Source organism: Mizuhopecten yessoensis, unplaced genomic scaffold, assembly GCF_002113885.1.
Source record: "Mizuhopecten yessoensis strain PY_sf001 unplaced genomic scaffold, ASM211388v2 scaffold10409, whole genome shotgun sequence".
Taxonomy (NCBI): domain Eukaryota; kingdom Metazoa; phylum Mollusca; class Bivalvia; order Pectinida; family Pectinidae; genus Mizuhopecten; species Mizuhopecten yessoensis.
Genome location: NW_018408532.1, coordinates 715,508 through 731,744, shown reverse-complemented (window position 1 = coordinate 731,744; position 16,237 = coordinate 715,508).

Sequence of the window (16,237 nt, the reverse complement as noted above, 5' to 3'; positions counted from 1 at the left end):
ATCATTAGATCGTACAGTAAGATGTGTAATAGCTTACTGGGTCTTAATTTGGATGATGATGTTCTGGGTCTAAATAGGTTGTTCATCGTCAGTAGACCTAGGTTGGGCTTATCAGACATATCTGCACATATTGGTTTGAACAAGAACATAGGATAGCCGCGCTCTAATAGGGCAGAAGTAACTGTTACATCATGTATACTGTAGCCTTTACGTTCTAGTACCATGCATGTCCATGGGTGGTCCTGGTCTGCAAGGGAATATTCAATTCTGAACATTGTTGGTGTGTACCTGTTTCTCATGTTGGTGTGAGGTAATATTACACGGTTCGGGGGAAATTTGGTAGAACGAGGCCAATATGGCCAACTGAAGGACCAAAACATAAAGCTTCATTGTTGTTATGCCACTTACCTGTGTGGTGAATGGGCCTATCACACCGGTGATGACAGTCGCACTGACAATGAATGACGTAAGAGTTGATGAAAGTTTAACTTTGAAATTCAATAAGAGATAGGTTTTGACTTGACGGTGGGATATACTGGAGTGTCCAAAATATTCCCGATGTGTCTAGAACCTCACTGATTTACAAAACATCATATCACAGTACGTATACAATAAAGGTACCTAAGCTTTGAGTGACAGGTGTCACTAATTGAAAGATCAATTACCTGTGGTCAGTGTCCACAAGGTAAATTCTATTACACTAATCCTGTTGCGTAATGGGATGGACAATAGTAATGAGTTGTGAAAGTAAGTTTACAAAGTGTACGAGCTTATAGAGATATAAAAACTCCACTCACATGATTCTGATCTTACATGTCACAAAGGATATAGATAGTGACGTAGATAATTACAATTAGGATAATGTAACATGTATATAGCCAAATTCCGTCTAAATGTCATTCAAACGTGTTTTGTAGTCACACTTGAGTTGCTAGAAATGAACAGATTAAAGCTTTTCATGAATAAGCAATTATTTCCACAGTCAATTTCAGCACTAATTTTCACAAAAGTTCTGTGTGATAATCACATGGTAATAATTATATATATATAAGTTCAACAGTCTGAAGAATCTCCTAGAAGAGATGAAAGTACTAAAGACTCGCTGTTAAGATTTGTTTTTATATAATATATATAAGTTGATACTCTTTGCTTGGTGACTAGCTAGGTATACATATAATGACTAGTTGATAGTGTGCATTTGTTGATCACTTTAAATGAGTGTTCAATAATATACACTTGTTGAATACGTGATAATAAATTATACTTTACACTTGTTGATCCCGTGATAATAGGTTGATTCTGTACATTTGTTGATCCCGTGATAATAAGTGATACTAAATACTTATTGATTACGTGATAATAAGTGATATTTTACAGTTGTTGATCACGTGATAACACGTAACAGTGTAATACGGGCACTTGTTTATTCCTAGTTGATAATTCCCTGCTGTGTACATGTTAACTACGAAATGACAAGTTACCAAAAATGTTCTCTGTTGTCGAAGACATTCGTATACTTGTTAAAAGCCGTGCCTTCCATGAGGCGAATCTGTGCATTAGCGCGTGGGGTTCTAGACTTCATAAATATCTACCAATTCATAATTTAATTTGGCAGGTCGCAGACGCTTGTCCATAATTGATGAGGTACGAAATCAATTTCAATATCCGCCTGTAACTGGACATGAACAGAACACGAAGATTTAGCGTGTTTTTACATGAACTACAGACTCAGTGCTGTCCTGTGGGCGTTCGGCAGATTCCACTGCCGTGTTACATTTGGCGGGAACATTATAACATCATGTAAGTAATTAAAAAAAGACTTTCTAATGTATATGTGTTGAAGATTAACAGAATAGCCCTCAAGCATAAGCGCTCTGTACTCAGCAGAATATAATACTAGTTTTAGTATATAACACTAACTACTACGCTGTCTGTATATAGGACTAGCCATGCTCCCACATTGTGATAGCTGAATAAACTAATTTTGAGAGAGAAACAATCGAACATCTTCGTTTCTTGCAAACATGTAGTTGCAAATGATTTTGTTAAAGCGCCAATACATTTTGTTTGATTTCTTTGTAACTTCATTCGATCGTCTCGCGGATTTAAAATTTCGGTTAGGGTATTCGAGGGAAATAAACACCCTAACAAGTAAGTCAATAATTGAATGTTTGCTACATTATAGAAGGTGAATAGCGTTCTCAACATTTTTTTTCTGATTTGCCTGTTGGACTTTTAGGACCTTGAATGACTTACTTCCAAGCAAATGCTCACAAACTTTCCGATGTAAGTCGGCGCTTCACTTGGAAACTAACTAGTAAGTAAAAGGTGTTTGTCTAACTGACTCATTACGAGTGACTCATTGTGTTTGTTCGTCTGACTAGATCCTTACGGTCTGTGGAGTTATAGCGCAGTGTTGTTTGTGTAACTAACTTACTACGGTCTGCGATATTGGTGTAACTCACTCTAAACGATCTATACTGTTTGTCGAACTAACTCCCTAACGACATGTGTTGTTTGTCTAACAAACTCCCTAACGACATTTGTTGTTTTCTAACTACATTATTGTAACCCCCTAACGAAATGTGTTGTTTATCTAGCTAACTCCCTAAAGACATGTGATGTTTGTCTAAGTAGCTCCCTAAAGACATATGATGTTTGTCAAACTTGCTCCCTAAAGACATGTGATGTTTGTCTTACTAGCTCCCTAACGACATGTGATGTTTGTCTAAGTAGCTCCATAAAGACACGAGATGTTTGTCTAACTAGCTCCCTAACGACATTTATTGTTTGTCTAAGTAACTCTCTACGACCTGTGTTGGTTGTCTAACTCCCTAACGACATGTGTTGTTTGTCTAACTCCCTTACGAAATTTGTTGTTTGTTTTACTCCCTAACGACATGTGTTGTTTGTCTAACTCCCTAACGACATGTGTTGTTTGTCTAACTAACTCCCTAACGACATGTGTTGTTTGTCTAAGTAACTCCCTAACGACATGTGTTGTTTGTCTAAGTAACTCCCTACGACCTGTGTTGGTTGTCTAACTAACTCCCTAACGATACTTGTTGTTTGTCTTACTTACTCCCTACGGTCTGCGATATTGGTGTAACTCACTCCCAACGGTCTTTATTGTTTGTCTAACTAACTCCCTACGGCCTGTGTTGGCTGCCTAATAACTCCCTACGGTCTGTGATATTGGTGTACTTCACTCAATACGACATGTGTTGTACAACTATCTACCAACGGTCTGTGATGTTTCTCTGAAAAACAAAGACCTTTGAAGTTTTTCTAGGTCGTCTGTGTTATTGGTGTATTCATTTCTCTACTGCTCATGTTGTCCGTCTAACTTTTAACCGGTATTCCTCCAATTTATGAAATTCATATATTTATTGGGTTTAACGCTTCTCCTCTTCTGTTTCAACAGTTTGGATTTCAATTTGTTTTGTCCCAAACATTACCGATGTGACCTGAAAGGGCGAAACTGGTTTGTGATGCAGTGTAATTCATAACCAAATTTTATATGTGCAATTACCTGTGTGTATTGTTTGTCGTCTGTCTAATTCTTTGATTTATTTGTTTGTTTAACAAAGTCCTTGAGACCAGTATTTTTGTCAACGTCAACCGGAAAAGTAAAACAAAAAATTACCATGGATTCGATTCCCCGACTCAGACGCTACATCCTGTGATTTCCAAAAGGGATCTGACACGGGATAGGATTGTCATCTAAAATGGATATAAATACAGCTCTGATGTCAGGCAGACGATAGATTACACGTGTTTATATAATCTTAGTATATCATCAGAAATTCACATTATCTCTAATATTAAATATAACACGATGCCTCCGCTAGGTTATTTTGTGCATATTTAGGAAAGATAGCGACTTGTTAACTTGGTGATCTTTGGGTGACATACGCCTTTTGTTCACACATACTCTTGACTAAGCAGAAACCTTTGGGTGATAGTCTAAATGTTTAAGCAGAAACCGTAAGATGATGTCCTTGTTGTAGTAGAAACCATTTACTTATGTATCTGACTTAGGAGAAACCATTTATTTATGTATCTGACTTAGAAGAAACCATTTATTTATGTATCTGACTTAGAAGAAACCATTTATTTTGCTGTATTTGGCTTGATACAAACCATTGGTTTTCATATCTATTGACGCATATCGAAATCAATGGTCGCCATATTTGGCTATAGGTAGAAACCATTTGATGATAAACTTGGCCGGTAGAAACCATTGGTTTATATGCTTTCCTTATTACAAACCAATACTTTATTTACTTGTCTAAGTAATGATCATTTGGTTTATGTTCTTGTCTTTGTAGAAATAATTGGTTTATGATATTTTTTTGCTTGATAGAAACTACGAACTGATACATAATAACTGTTAATGCAATTTCCAATTAAATCAAAATTTAACTACTTTCAATTAAAGCATCTCAATGAACCGCGGTAGACCTCTGTTTCAACTCAAACACTTACACATGTACCAAAAATTAACCTTCACTGTTTGCAATTAAATTTCGAAATAAGACAAAATTCCAATTCAAAATACAAATCCGAATATAAGTCTTCCTTGGTGTACTCTATTGAGAGTGAATCAGAATATCTTACTTGATGTACTCTATTGAGAGTGAATCAGAATACGAACGAATATTACATGCTGATTTGTTTTTAAATTGTTTTGTTTTAAAAAAAAAAAAAAAATAACACGCATTTTGAGACAGTTAATTTCACCACAAATATGCATGAAACATCATTTAGAGATGATCTTACTATGATGTCACAACCCATGTCATATTTCAATTTGCCTTTCTCAGCTATTACGTGATAAAAAGTGATATTTTACACTTGTTGATCACATGATAAAAAGTGATGTTCTACACTTGTTGATCACATGATAATAAGTGATACTGTATACTTTTTTAAGTAGAAACTGTACACTTGTGATCACGTTATAATAAGTAACAGTGTAATACGGTTACTTGTTTATTATTTGTTGATAAATACCTGCCGTGTATATGTTAACTACAGTCGTATTATCCCAGTTTTAACATGCGCAGAAAGAAAAATTGTAGGTACTGTGTATGTTCTAAAATTAATACCATAGAGGACTTTTATACGACATTGCAGATATAACTCGTTTATAGCGCGGATGAATACAGTGTGCATCCACTTGCGCGAAACCCGGACTCACAATTTGTAACGTCGTATAAAGTATGCCATATCTATGTACCGGTACAGAAATATGTCCCATCAGTGTCTGTTTTGTGGGTGGGACAATTAGGTGGCAGGACAGCATGCACAGCAGAATCAGTCTTAAATCAGCCCAAAAGTTTGACGTAAATCTGTAAATGTAGATTGAATAATGGCGCAGTCGGTAGCCGATCCCGTTCTTTGGGTGATTGACCTTGAAATCGGTTTTCTGGCTGATCATCGGAAATTGACATCACATTTTTGCATTGTTAGTTTCATTTGGGTAAGATATCCAAACAAGGAAAGCGAATAATCTGAACCGTCATGAAATTATCTCCCCTAGACCAATTTGATCGATAGCGGTTAGATAGATGGGTTATTTACGGCGCTGTGACACGAAAGGTCGCTCAACATCAAACAGCAACATTAAAACCTTCTGCAGTTTATAACGGTGTTTTATATTGTATAGTAAAAGCAGGTTAACGTGTTCATTTGCAAAAATGTCGCCATTATAATCAATTTGATAGTTCACATCACGAATATGTTGAAAATCAAAACAGCCTTTCAGCAAGTGTTTAAAGCATGAAAGATGCATGAAAATAAACGCAGAATTGATGGTCTTCCAATTTTAAACAGTGTGAATCTCTGAGATCTGAGAATCGTGGCCTTGATCGAAACCCCTGAAACGTGTAACAGTATCCCTTAATAACATCACACCCACGCAGATCGGGACTGAGAAAAACAACCCTGCTGTTACTTCATTCGCAAGAGTCGACCAATCGACCAATTTGGAAAACCCCGCAGCAGAATTGAGAATTTTCTTTTTTGCACTGAGGGGTTTACGAAAGCGACCAAAGTTCACTGTAGATCTTTTTCCTCTATTGCAGATTTGGGATCCTTTTAACATGTATTTTTTCTAACCATTTTTTTTCCATTCCAATTCTTTATTTGTCAATGCTTCGCTTTTGGCCTTGGCGTTGAACATTCGCCCGAACGATGAAGATTGTGGGTTATGTCCCAATGACCGAGAGAAACCAAAATCATTTAATTGATACTTAATGTTGTTAGCTTAAGCGTTCAGCTTTACAATTTGTGTAGGTAAAGACGTCAAGTCGTTTTCAGTATAGGGTGACTTACTGGGGTGTCGTGCTAACGTATGTCGTTAGTATGGCATTTCAGTGAGATTGCACTTTAAAGGACCTTCGTGAGGTCCCTTCAACTGTGGACATCATCTTCATATGACACAAAATATAAACAAACAAAAACATCTTCACGTCAGGTTGGTCCAAACGTAAATCATGTAATTTGTTTCCATGTTTCTGCGGTTTGTGTATGGAAAGTATGGCCAACTCGGAGATGAGCGAAGACCACCTCTGGCTCTCTTCCTGGTCGATCTTGTAAGCCTATCACTAGGAACACCATTCTGAAATAGTATTTTGATACAATGCAATTTGTGTTTAATACATCGATTTCCCTTGAAGTTGCTTTTTGGAATTCACAAACGATAAAAAAGTAATAAAACAGAAGTTGCTGTATCCCGAGTAAGCGTGTACTTGGCAGCCCGATTGGGCTTTTTACGTTACACCGATCCTGACTCGACCCGGCACTCACTATAACACAGGTTTAAAAGTCATCATTTACCCACGCAAACGAAGTCGTAACACGGTTTTGTCGTTACATTTATGAACAACGTAGAACCGACTAATCATTTCGTGGAGAATATAACTGCTGTATGAAAAACTTGCTTTTGTATATTATAAAAATGAGGAGAAATTGTTCTTGATTCAGCCGGGGGGGAAAATGTAATTGTGTACGGGGTGTGCAGCAAATGTAACACAAGCTGCAAACCCCCTGTCTGTTTGATAGCCAAGTATATATTGAATACCTCGTTATACACTCAGTACAAAACAGAGTACAGGTTTAAAGATCACTGTCCAGTTGCACTGTAGTTTTTCGTGTATAAAGTAACCTCCTCATAACTTCATTTTGAATTGATTGTTGCACTTGCATGGTCTGTAGGGGGAAAACACAATCCCTCAAGAAACATGAATATTACTAAAGTGGTCATACATTGAAGAGGATGTCAAATTCTTCAACCTACTATTTACAATTCTAAATGATTTACACTGTTTAATGCATGCACTTTGTAAAAAACATTTAAAATGAAGTGTTAATCTAGCCGGCACAACCCGAAAGTCTTGGCACATATATTCCTATCCCAATTAAGCTTAACACTAGAAAGTGATGGGGTGACTTGTAATCTAAGTCATGTGCCACTGGAATTAGGCAAGGCCATTGAATCTTGAAAGGTGTTTGGAGCTGCACGTGCCGTTATCCATCAGTTATCCAACATGTGGACAGTCGTTTGCACCGTGCTGAAGGGGACATACCTTCACGTGTTGGTACTCCACAGCACTGTCACATAAATATCTCTCGTCTCCGACCAGTCTTACTCGACCAACATATTTAATGAGTACGCATTTACCTACGAAGTGTATGCAATTCATCGTCACCAGGGCGGCGCAGGGAGGCGTGAACTAGCGCCAGTCAGTGCGACGCGTTAGGGGGTGATGCTGATTCTTCAGACAATATCAATAGGAGTCCTATTGATTCTTGCTAAGTTGAATCGTATCACTTAATCCAAACAAACCAAAGAACAAATGGCAAGGCATTCCCAATCTGTGTCACTGTCTGTCCATTTTGTAACCGATAAAACGTGAACAGGTCGGTGTCATAGAGGCTCTTACTTTGCATTAAGTTTTGCTTTGACAGTGATTGAGTTCGATTATCTATAACAGAACAAACGTTATAAACAAATTGAATTTCGTCTCGTGTCGTATCCAAAGGACTTCAACGAATAAAAGTTTAAAACGTTTGAAATATTGAATACCATCGACAGACATGTCGATGGCATTCAAAAACTGTTGTTAAGAGATTGAACCTAAATATGTGTCATTGTTCTAAGATTTAAGTCGTATACGTGTGTATTTAGGCATACCAATGCACGTGTATGTATGGTGAAGATGAGGAAGACATACATAGGGCTGTGTGTGTCCACATTGGCACAGCCACCGTACCGTGCCCCCCCCCCCCCATACTCATCACGACTACTTTAGAGTAATCATTAAGGTAAGTTAAATTAGTGGTGGTCCATGCATATTTGATAAGGTAGTATTGTTGTTGACCGCCTCCTCCTTCCGCACTCGAATTGTACATTAGTTACTTCCGACGAATGACCGACGTATGTCTGTCAGTTGATTCAGGCCACTGGTCAATGTGTGATTAAGATTAGCATGATACTCGATTGGTCAGTATTGGACATTGGTAACGCTACATGAAGACTCTATATATACAACCTAAACGCATTGACCCTTTGATCACCATGGTTACAGTCTAGCCACTCATGTTTACCAGTATTTGACAGTGTGAACCAACCAATTCTTATCAACTCGACAGAGTGAAAAATTCAAATCTACTCAATTCATGCGTGTGAACCAATCAACTCTAGTCAGATTAAAGGTGGGAACCATCATGAACCAACAATTGAACTCACCACGAGAGCATGATCCAACTAATCATACTCAGCTCGAGAGTGTGAACCAACAAATACTACTCAGCTCGAGAGTGTGAATCAAGCTATTTTTCTCAGCTTCAGACTGTGCACCAACAAATACTTCTCAGCTTGAGAGTGTGAACCAAGCTATTTTTCTCAGCTCGAGATTGTGAACCAACCAATTCTACTCAGCTCGTGAGTATGAAACAACCCATTTTACTCAGCTCGAGAGTGTGAAACAACCAAGTCTACTCAGCTCGAGAGTGTGCAGTATTTGACAGTGTGAACCAACCAATTCTTATCAACTCGACAGAGTGAAAAATTCAAATCTACTCAATTCATGCGTGTGAACCAATCAACTCTAGTCAGATTAAAGGTGGGAACCATCATGAACCAACAATTGAACTCACCACGAGAGCATGATCCAAATAATCATACTCAGCTCGAGAGTGTGAATCAAGCTATTTTTCTCAGCTTCAGAGTGTGAACCAACAAAAACTTCTCAGCTCGAGAGTGTGAAACAGACAATTCTACTCAGCTCGAGAGAGTGAACCAACCAATTCTTCTCAGCACGAGAAGATGAACCAACCAATTCTACCCAGATCGAGAAGGTGAACCAACCAGTTCTACTCAGCTCGAGAGTGTGACCCACCCTAATTTTCTCAGCTTCAGAGTGTGAGCCAACAAATACTACTCAGCTCGAGAGAGTGAACCAAACAAGGCTAATCAGCGAAAGAATGTGAACCAACAAATTCTACTCAGCCCGAGAGTGTGACCAGCCAATTCTACTCAGCTCGGTAGTGTGAAACAACCAATTCTACTCAGCTCGTGAGTATGAAACAACCCATTTTACTCAGCTCGAGAGTGTGAACGAACCAACAATTGAACTCACCACGAGAGCATGATCCAAATAATCATACTCAGCTCGAGAGAGTGAACCAAACAAGGCTAATCAGCGAAAGAATGTGAACCAACAAATTCTACTCAGCCCGAGAGTGTGACCAGCCAATTCTACTCAGCTCGAGATTGTGAATCAAGCTAGTTTTCTCAGCTTCAGAGTGTGAACCAACAAATCCTTCTCAGCTCGAGAGTGTGAAACAGACAATTCTACTCAGCTCGAGAGAGTGAACCAAACAAGGCTAATCAGCGAAAGAATGTGAACCAACAAATTCTACTCAGCTCGAGAGTGCGAAACAACCAATTCTACTCAGCACGAGAGTGTGAACCAACCAATATTTTTCAGCTCGAGGGTGTGAACCAACCAATTCTACCCAGATCGAGAAGGTGAACCAACCAATCCTACTCAGCTCGAGAGTGTGACCCAGCCAATTCTAATCAGCTCGAGAGTGTGAACCAGGCTATTTTTCGCAGCTCGAGATTGTGAACCAACCAATTCTACTCAGCTCGTGAGTATGAAACAACCCATTTTACTCAGCTCGAGAGTGTGAAAAAACCAATTCTACTCAGCTCGAGAGCGTGAACCAACCAATTCTAATCAGCTCCAGAATGTGAACCAACAAATTCTACTCAGCCCGAGAGTGTGACCAGCCAATTCTACTCAGCTAGAGAGTGTGAAACAACCAAGTCTACTCAGCTCGAGAGTGTGGACCAACCAATTCTACTCAGCTCGAGATTGTGAATCAAGCTAGTTTTCTCAGCTTCAGAGTGTGAACCAACAAAAACTTCTCAGCTCGAGAGTGTGAAACAGACAATTCTACTCAGCTCGAGAGGGTGAACCAACCAAATCTTCTCAGCTCGAGAAGATGAACCAACAAATTCTACTCAGCCCGAGAGTGTGACCAGCCAATTCTACTCAGCTCGGTAGTGTGAAACAACCAATTCTAGTCAGCTCGAGAGTGTGAATCAAGCTATTTTTCTCAGCTTCACAGTGTGAACCAACAAATACTACTCAGCTCGAGAGAGTGAACCAAACAAGGCTAATCAGCGAAAGAATGTGAACCAACAAATTCTACTCAGCCCGAGAGTGTGACCAGCCAATTCTACTCAGCTCGGTAGTGTGAAACAACCAATTCTACTCAGCTCGTGAGTATGAAACAACCCATTTTACTCAGCTCGAGAGTGTGAAAAAACCAATTCTACTCAGCTCGAGGGTGTGAACCAACCAATTCTACTCAGACCGAGAAGGTGAACCAACCAATCCTACTCAGCTCGAGAGTGTGAACCAGCCAAATCTAATCAGCTCGAGAGTGTGAATCAAGCTATTTTTCTCAGCTTCAGAGTGTGAACCAACAAATACTACTCAGCTCGAGAGTGTGAAAAAACCAATTCTACTCAGCTCGAGGGTGTGAACCAGCCAATTCTAATCAGCTCGAGAGAGTGAACCAACCTAATTTTCTCAGCTCGAGATTGTGAACCAACCAATTCTACTCAGATCGAGAAGGTGAACCAACCAATCCTACTCAGCTCGAGAGTGTGAACCAGCCAATTCTAATCAGCTCGAGAGAGTGAACCAAACAAGGCTAATCAGCGAAAGAATGTGAACCAACAAATTCTACTCAGCCCGAGAGTGTGACCAGCCAATTCTACTCAGCTCGGTAGTGTGAAACAACCAATTCTACTCAGCGCGAGAGTGTGAAACAACCAATTCTACTCAGCTCGAGAGTATGAAACAACCCATTTTACTCAGCTCGAGAGTGTGAAACAACCAATATTTTTCAGCTCGAGAGTGTGAACCAGCCAATTCTAATCAGCTCGAGAGTGTGAACCAACCAATTCTACTCAGATCGAGAAGGTGAACCAACCAATTCTACTCAGCTCGAGAGTGTGAACCAGACAATTCTACTCAGCTCGAGAGTGTGAACCAACCAATTCTTCTCAGCTCGAGAAGATGAACCAACCAATTCTACTCAGCTCGAGAGCGTGAACCAACCAATTCTAATCAGCTCCAGAATGTGAACCAACAAATTCTACTCAGCTCGAGAGTGTGACCAGCCAATTCTACTCAGCTCGATAGTGTGAAACAACCAATTCTACTCAGCTCGAGAGTGTGAAACAACCAATTCTACTCAGCTCGAGAGTGTGAACCAACCAATTCTACTCAGCTCGAGAGTATGAAACAACCCATTTTACTCAGCTCGAGAGTGTGAAACAACCAATATTTTTCAGCTCGAGAGTGTGAACCAACCTATTCTATTAAGCCCGAGAGTGTGAACCAGCCAATTCTACTCAGCTCGAGAGTGTGAAACAACCAATTTTACTCAGCTCGAGAGTGTGAAACAACCAATTCTACTCAGCTCGAGAGTGTAAACCAGTATCAACCAACTCGTTCCGGTCGGCTCGAGATTGGGAACCATACATGTAGGACAATGCTACTTAATCCGAGAGAGGAAATCACAGGCTCATCACGAACACAGGCTCATCACAATCACAATCTCATTCTACTCAGCTCGTATAGGAATCATTCAATGTCACCGGTTTTCAGTTGTAAATCTAGATCTTGGTTGTACATGTATTACTTTCGATTTAAATTTGGGTTAATTTTTGTTTTATATATTTCGTTGACTTCGTTGACATTTTGGGTCATATACTTTTGAATTCGTATTGATCATGTGTACAATAAAAAAGCGCTCCCTTTTAGCACAGTTAAACATGTGGAATATAAACACGACTAGGGAAGATTAAACGGGGTTCCGACTGACAAAGGTTGAATGTAAACAACGCAAGATTACCGACGAACAATTGAAAGGTTGACACGAGGACCAAAGAATAGAATATTAGGAAAATGAGACCAGGGATTCCGTAAGGGTAAGCGTCTTCTGCTTCATTGACAACACATGCTACGTAAATCTAGGTCAGATCGAGTTAATATCACTACCTCCAAGAGAGAATTGAGGTAGTGAGACGAGACAACTCGGCACACTGCTGAGCATCATCACCTTCATCGACCTTCGTATCTCACAAAGAAAGGGAATATTTAACAATAAGAGTATCATGGCGACCACGTAAATTCTCCATTGTCTCCATCAACCTGCTACTCTGGGAGCCATATGTCATAAGGCCTGTCCGTCAGCAGTCGACATCGATCACGGAAATCAACTAAGAAATGTATGCAGCGTGGCCTTTGTTGTAAGTCTAGTTTCATTGTATCGATGGTTATGTATTATATACAGAATTCGGTTTATATGACATTGTGACGCTGACTTTATTTTACTTTTTTTTTTTTATATAAATAATTTCAAGTTGCGAAATAGAAAAAAAATATAACCAATACATATCATAGACGAAAGGTAGCGAACACTTGATACCGATGCCAAATAGTACATATACTTTGAAAATATGAATTTGTTAACCGTATGAATTAAATATCTAGGCAACTTGATTTGAAATTTGAAAATATGAAAACAAAAACATTGGGCGTATTGTCCATTTATAATTAATACTTATATTTTGTTCAGGACTGATGCCGTCCCCGTACGACCCTGGCTGTTGCGAGGACGGTAAACCAAAACAAACAAACAAACAAACAAAAGGCTAAATATTCGGTACACGTCTGCGATGTGTGTTTTACTGGTTATTCAGTCTAAATTATTTGAAAATAGTACTTTCGAAATATCTTGAATACGATTCACCAGTTTGGAAATATGTAATATCAAAGTTTTACTTTATACACAAACAGTGTACGTATTAAACGAGTCGCAGTAATGCATAGTTTGCGAATTAAGTAAAACTATGATATGGTACATTTGGAAGCTACGCAAGAATTGAGCACACATCGAAAGGTACACAAGAATTAATGACTCATTCAAATGGTACAAAAGAACGAATGCGTTGCTAAATCTGAAGAAATTAAATAGCATTTCCAGTGAAATAACTCTAAACAATCAAAGTTATAAAATGTAGTCTATGACCTAGGCAATTGTAATCCCACATAACTATTTCAAAGTTGACACAAACGAGGGTTATTCAAATAAAGAGATACAGTTGTGTGCCGAATAACGATTGTTTTGACTTTTGTTATGGTAAATCCATTTTGTTTATGTGTGTTATTTATAACCTGGGCACGCGCTGTGTATATCAATTCTTGCCTGCACCTGCCGTGAGCTATCCCGTGATTGAGAGTACGGTGAATCATGTAACTGACAATTTACACCCCTTACTTGACGAGATCAGCAGTTTGTCAGTTGTTAAATGCCTCACTTTGTTGTTCGACAGTTGGAATGGATCGGCGTGTTTCTCGTTGAATGATGACCTGTGGTATAGAGTTATGTCCCCTGTCCTGTAGATGTCGCTGTGTTACCCGATACATCCATCATCCAGAACAGCAGCAGTGCCGCGTACCTACCAATTAAAACACCTCGACAGGGACTGATGCCTTCACGGAAATAGAACTTAGGATTTTTTAAACTATTTAAAGTACACTTAGTCAAAGAGAACGTTTCGGTGATGTATGTGTCCGAGATTCATTACAGAACTTGACAATCCGTGATCATGGGTGCACAAAAACAAATTTCTACAGTGAATTTGTGCTCAATCAAGGAACAAAGCTATTTAGTTCGCTTAATGTCGATAATGTCGATTTTTTCTGCTTCTTTATATTAAGGACAGTATAAATCACAGTCACAATGACGATTTTGTCAATAGTATAAAGTTCGAGTAAGGTCATAGGGGTCAAAGGTCAGAACAAAAATAGCCGGAGTTTTTAAATGTGTTACTTTCCCAGCAATAAACCTCGGTTACCTCCCATTGAAGACAAAGGGAAAACCAAACCCTTGGCTGGTTTATGAATGACTTTTTTCGGCTTTCGTTAAATTAGCATGTCGTTCCACTGAAAGACTAATATCATCTTTCCATGTCTACGTAGTACATGCAAGTTCTGTTATAATTTCGGTCATTGTAAATTGAATCTCTTAGTAATTTGCTTTATTTCATATCAAACAAATATTTTTTATATTTCTAATAAACTATATGTACGTTTGTTTGACGTTATATATCAATATTTTTCAATCAATTTTGCTCTTAAAAAGGCTAAGATATTTGGCACTTTTTTGATGAAAATAAACATCAATCGTAACATTTGAGATGGAAATTATAAGTTTTAAATTGGAATTCTAGTTGTCTCCGTTTTACTTTGATACAACTTTAAGGAAGGCGTTGTTATTAACTTAAGTTTTCTTACGACAAATAAAAATAATTTCTGTCACGTGATCTAATAAGAAACGTCAAAAGGTTCGTATGCTTCCTCCTGTCTACAGCGATAACATGGATATTCAGCCGTATGTTCTAATCTCAGAAAATATTCATTGATATACGTTCTTTAATTTCAAGTTTAAGTTTCAAGTGTTTTGTTTATTTGAGAACAAAACTTTGAGAATTCCGATAAGATGCAGGCTGAGTTTTTGTAGAAAAGAAAGAAAACGCTGTGTAGCTCTATATATACATGACAAGTGAAGAAGTAGTCAAGACTCCCTGTCTTGGCCAGGCAACGATGTTTTATATTACAATATATGTATGTTTACTTATTTAATAGCTGGCACACTGAGCCCGTACAAGATTCAAATGTTCAAAGTTTTTACATGATTCAAAATTTTAATGAAAAGCAAATATTTTGCGATATTTAGTTTTGTACTTTTTTAAACCTCAACTGAGCAAGCGTTATATCCTTTATATTAATAAGGGTTGTTTCTGATGAATGAAATACGCAATATCAAGCCAAGAATAGTGTATGTTTAAACACATTTTCGCTCTATTAATGTGAAGTTTGACTTAAATTTGATTTTCACCAAAATCAGAGTATGTATTTTGACAAAAGAAGCAATATAAAATTGTGCAGTTTATTTTTGCATCTATATGTAATAAAGATGAAATTCACGCTAACATGGCAAATTGGTCTCTCCAAAACGTACCCCAGGGAGCATCAACAATTAGTTTGCTATAGTCAAAATTCTACTTTCTAGTTGACGAGAAGTTTCCTTGACTTAACATATGTCCATACAATAAGCATGGATTTGCAATTTACCGTGCCTGTTGAGTTAGTTACATGTACATTACTGTGTTGTAAAGGTGACATTAGAACTAAAAGTGAAAACAGTGGTATTGTATATGTACCGTTGTAGTTTACTGTTTACCCATAGAAGTGAAATATGATATAATGCTACTATATTGTAGAATAGTATTGTCAGTGAAAGTCTGATGTGACACGTGACGTTAACTAGACCTATTGGTAAACACCTGGACCTTTATACATGAAACCGTTCTCATGCTCAAGCTTGGAGTTTGTGCCCAAGCCTGATTTTTGTTCCGGTTATAACTTGATAATACAAAGTCATTTTGTCAATGATTTGGAAAAACTTTGAAGAGTAAAGTCGAAAACTGTTTTCAATGTTTTCATTTGACGTTTTAATCGTTTGACATGATCTAAGCGAGTTACGAGAATATTTGTTTGAGCACGGCATAAATTATATGTTTACATTTTCATTTTCTTTCTTCAAATTAACAATGGTTTGTATTAATTTATCTTAAAGT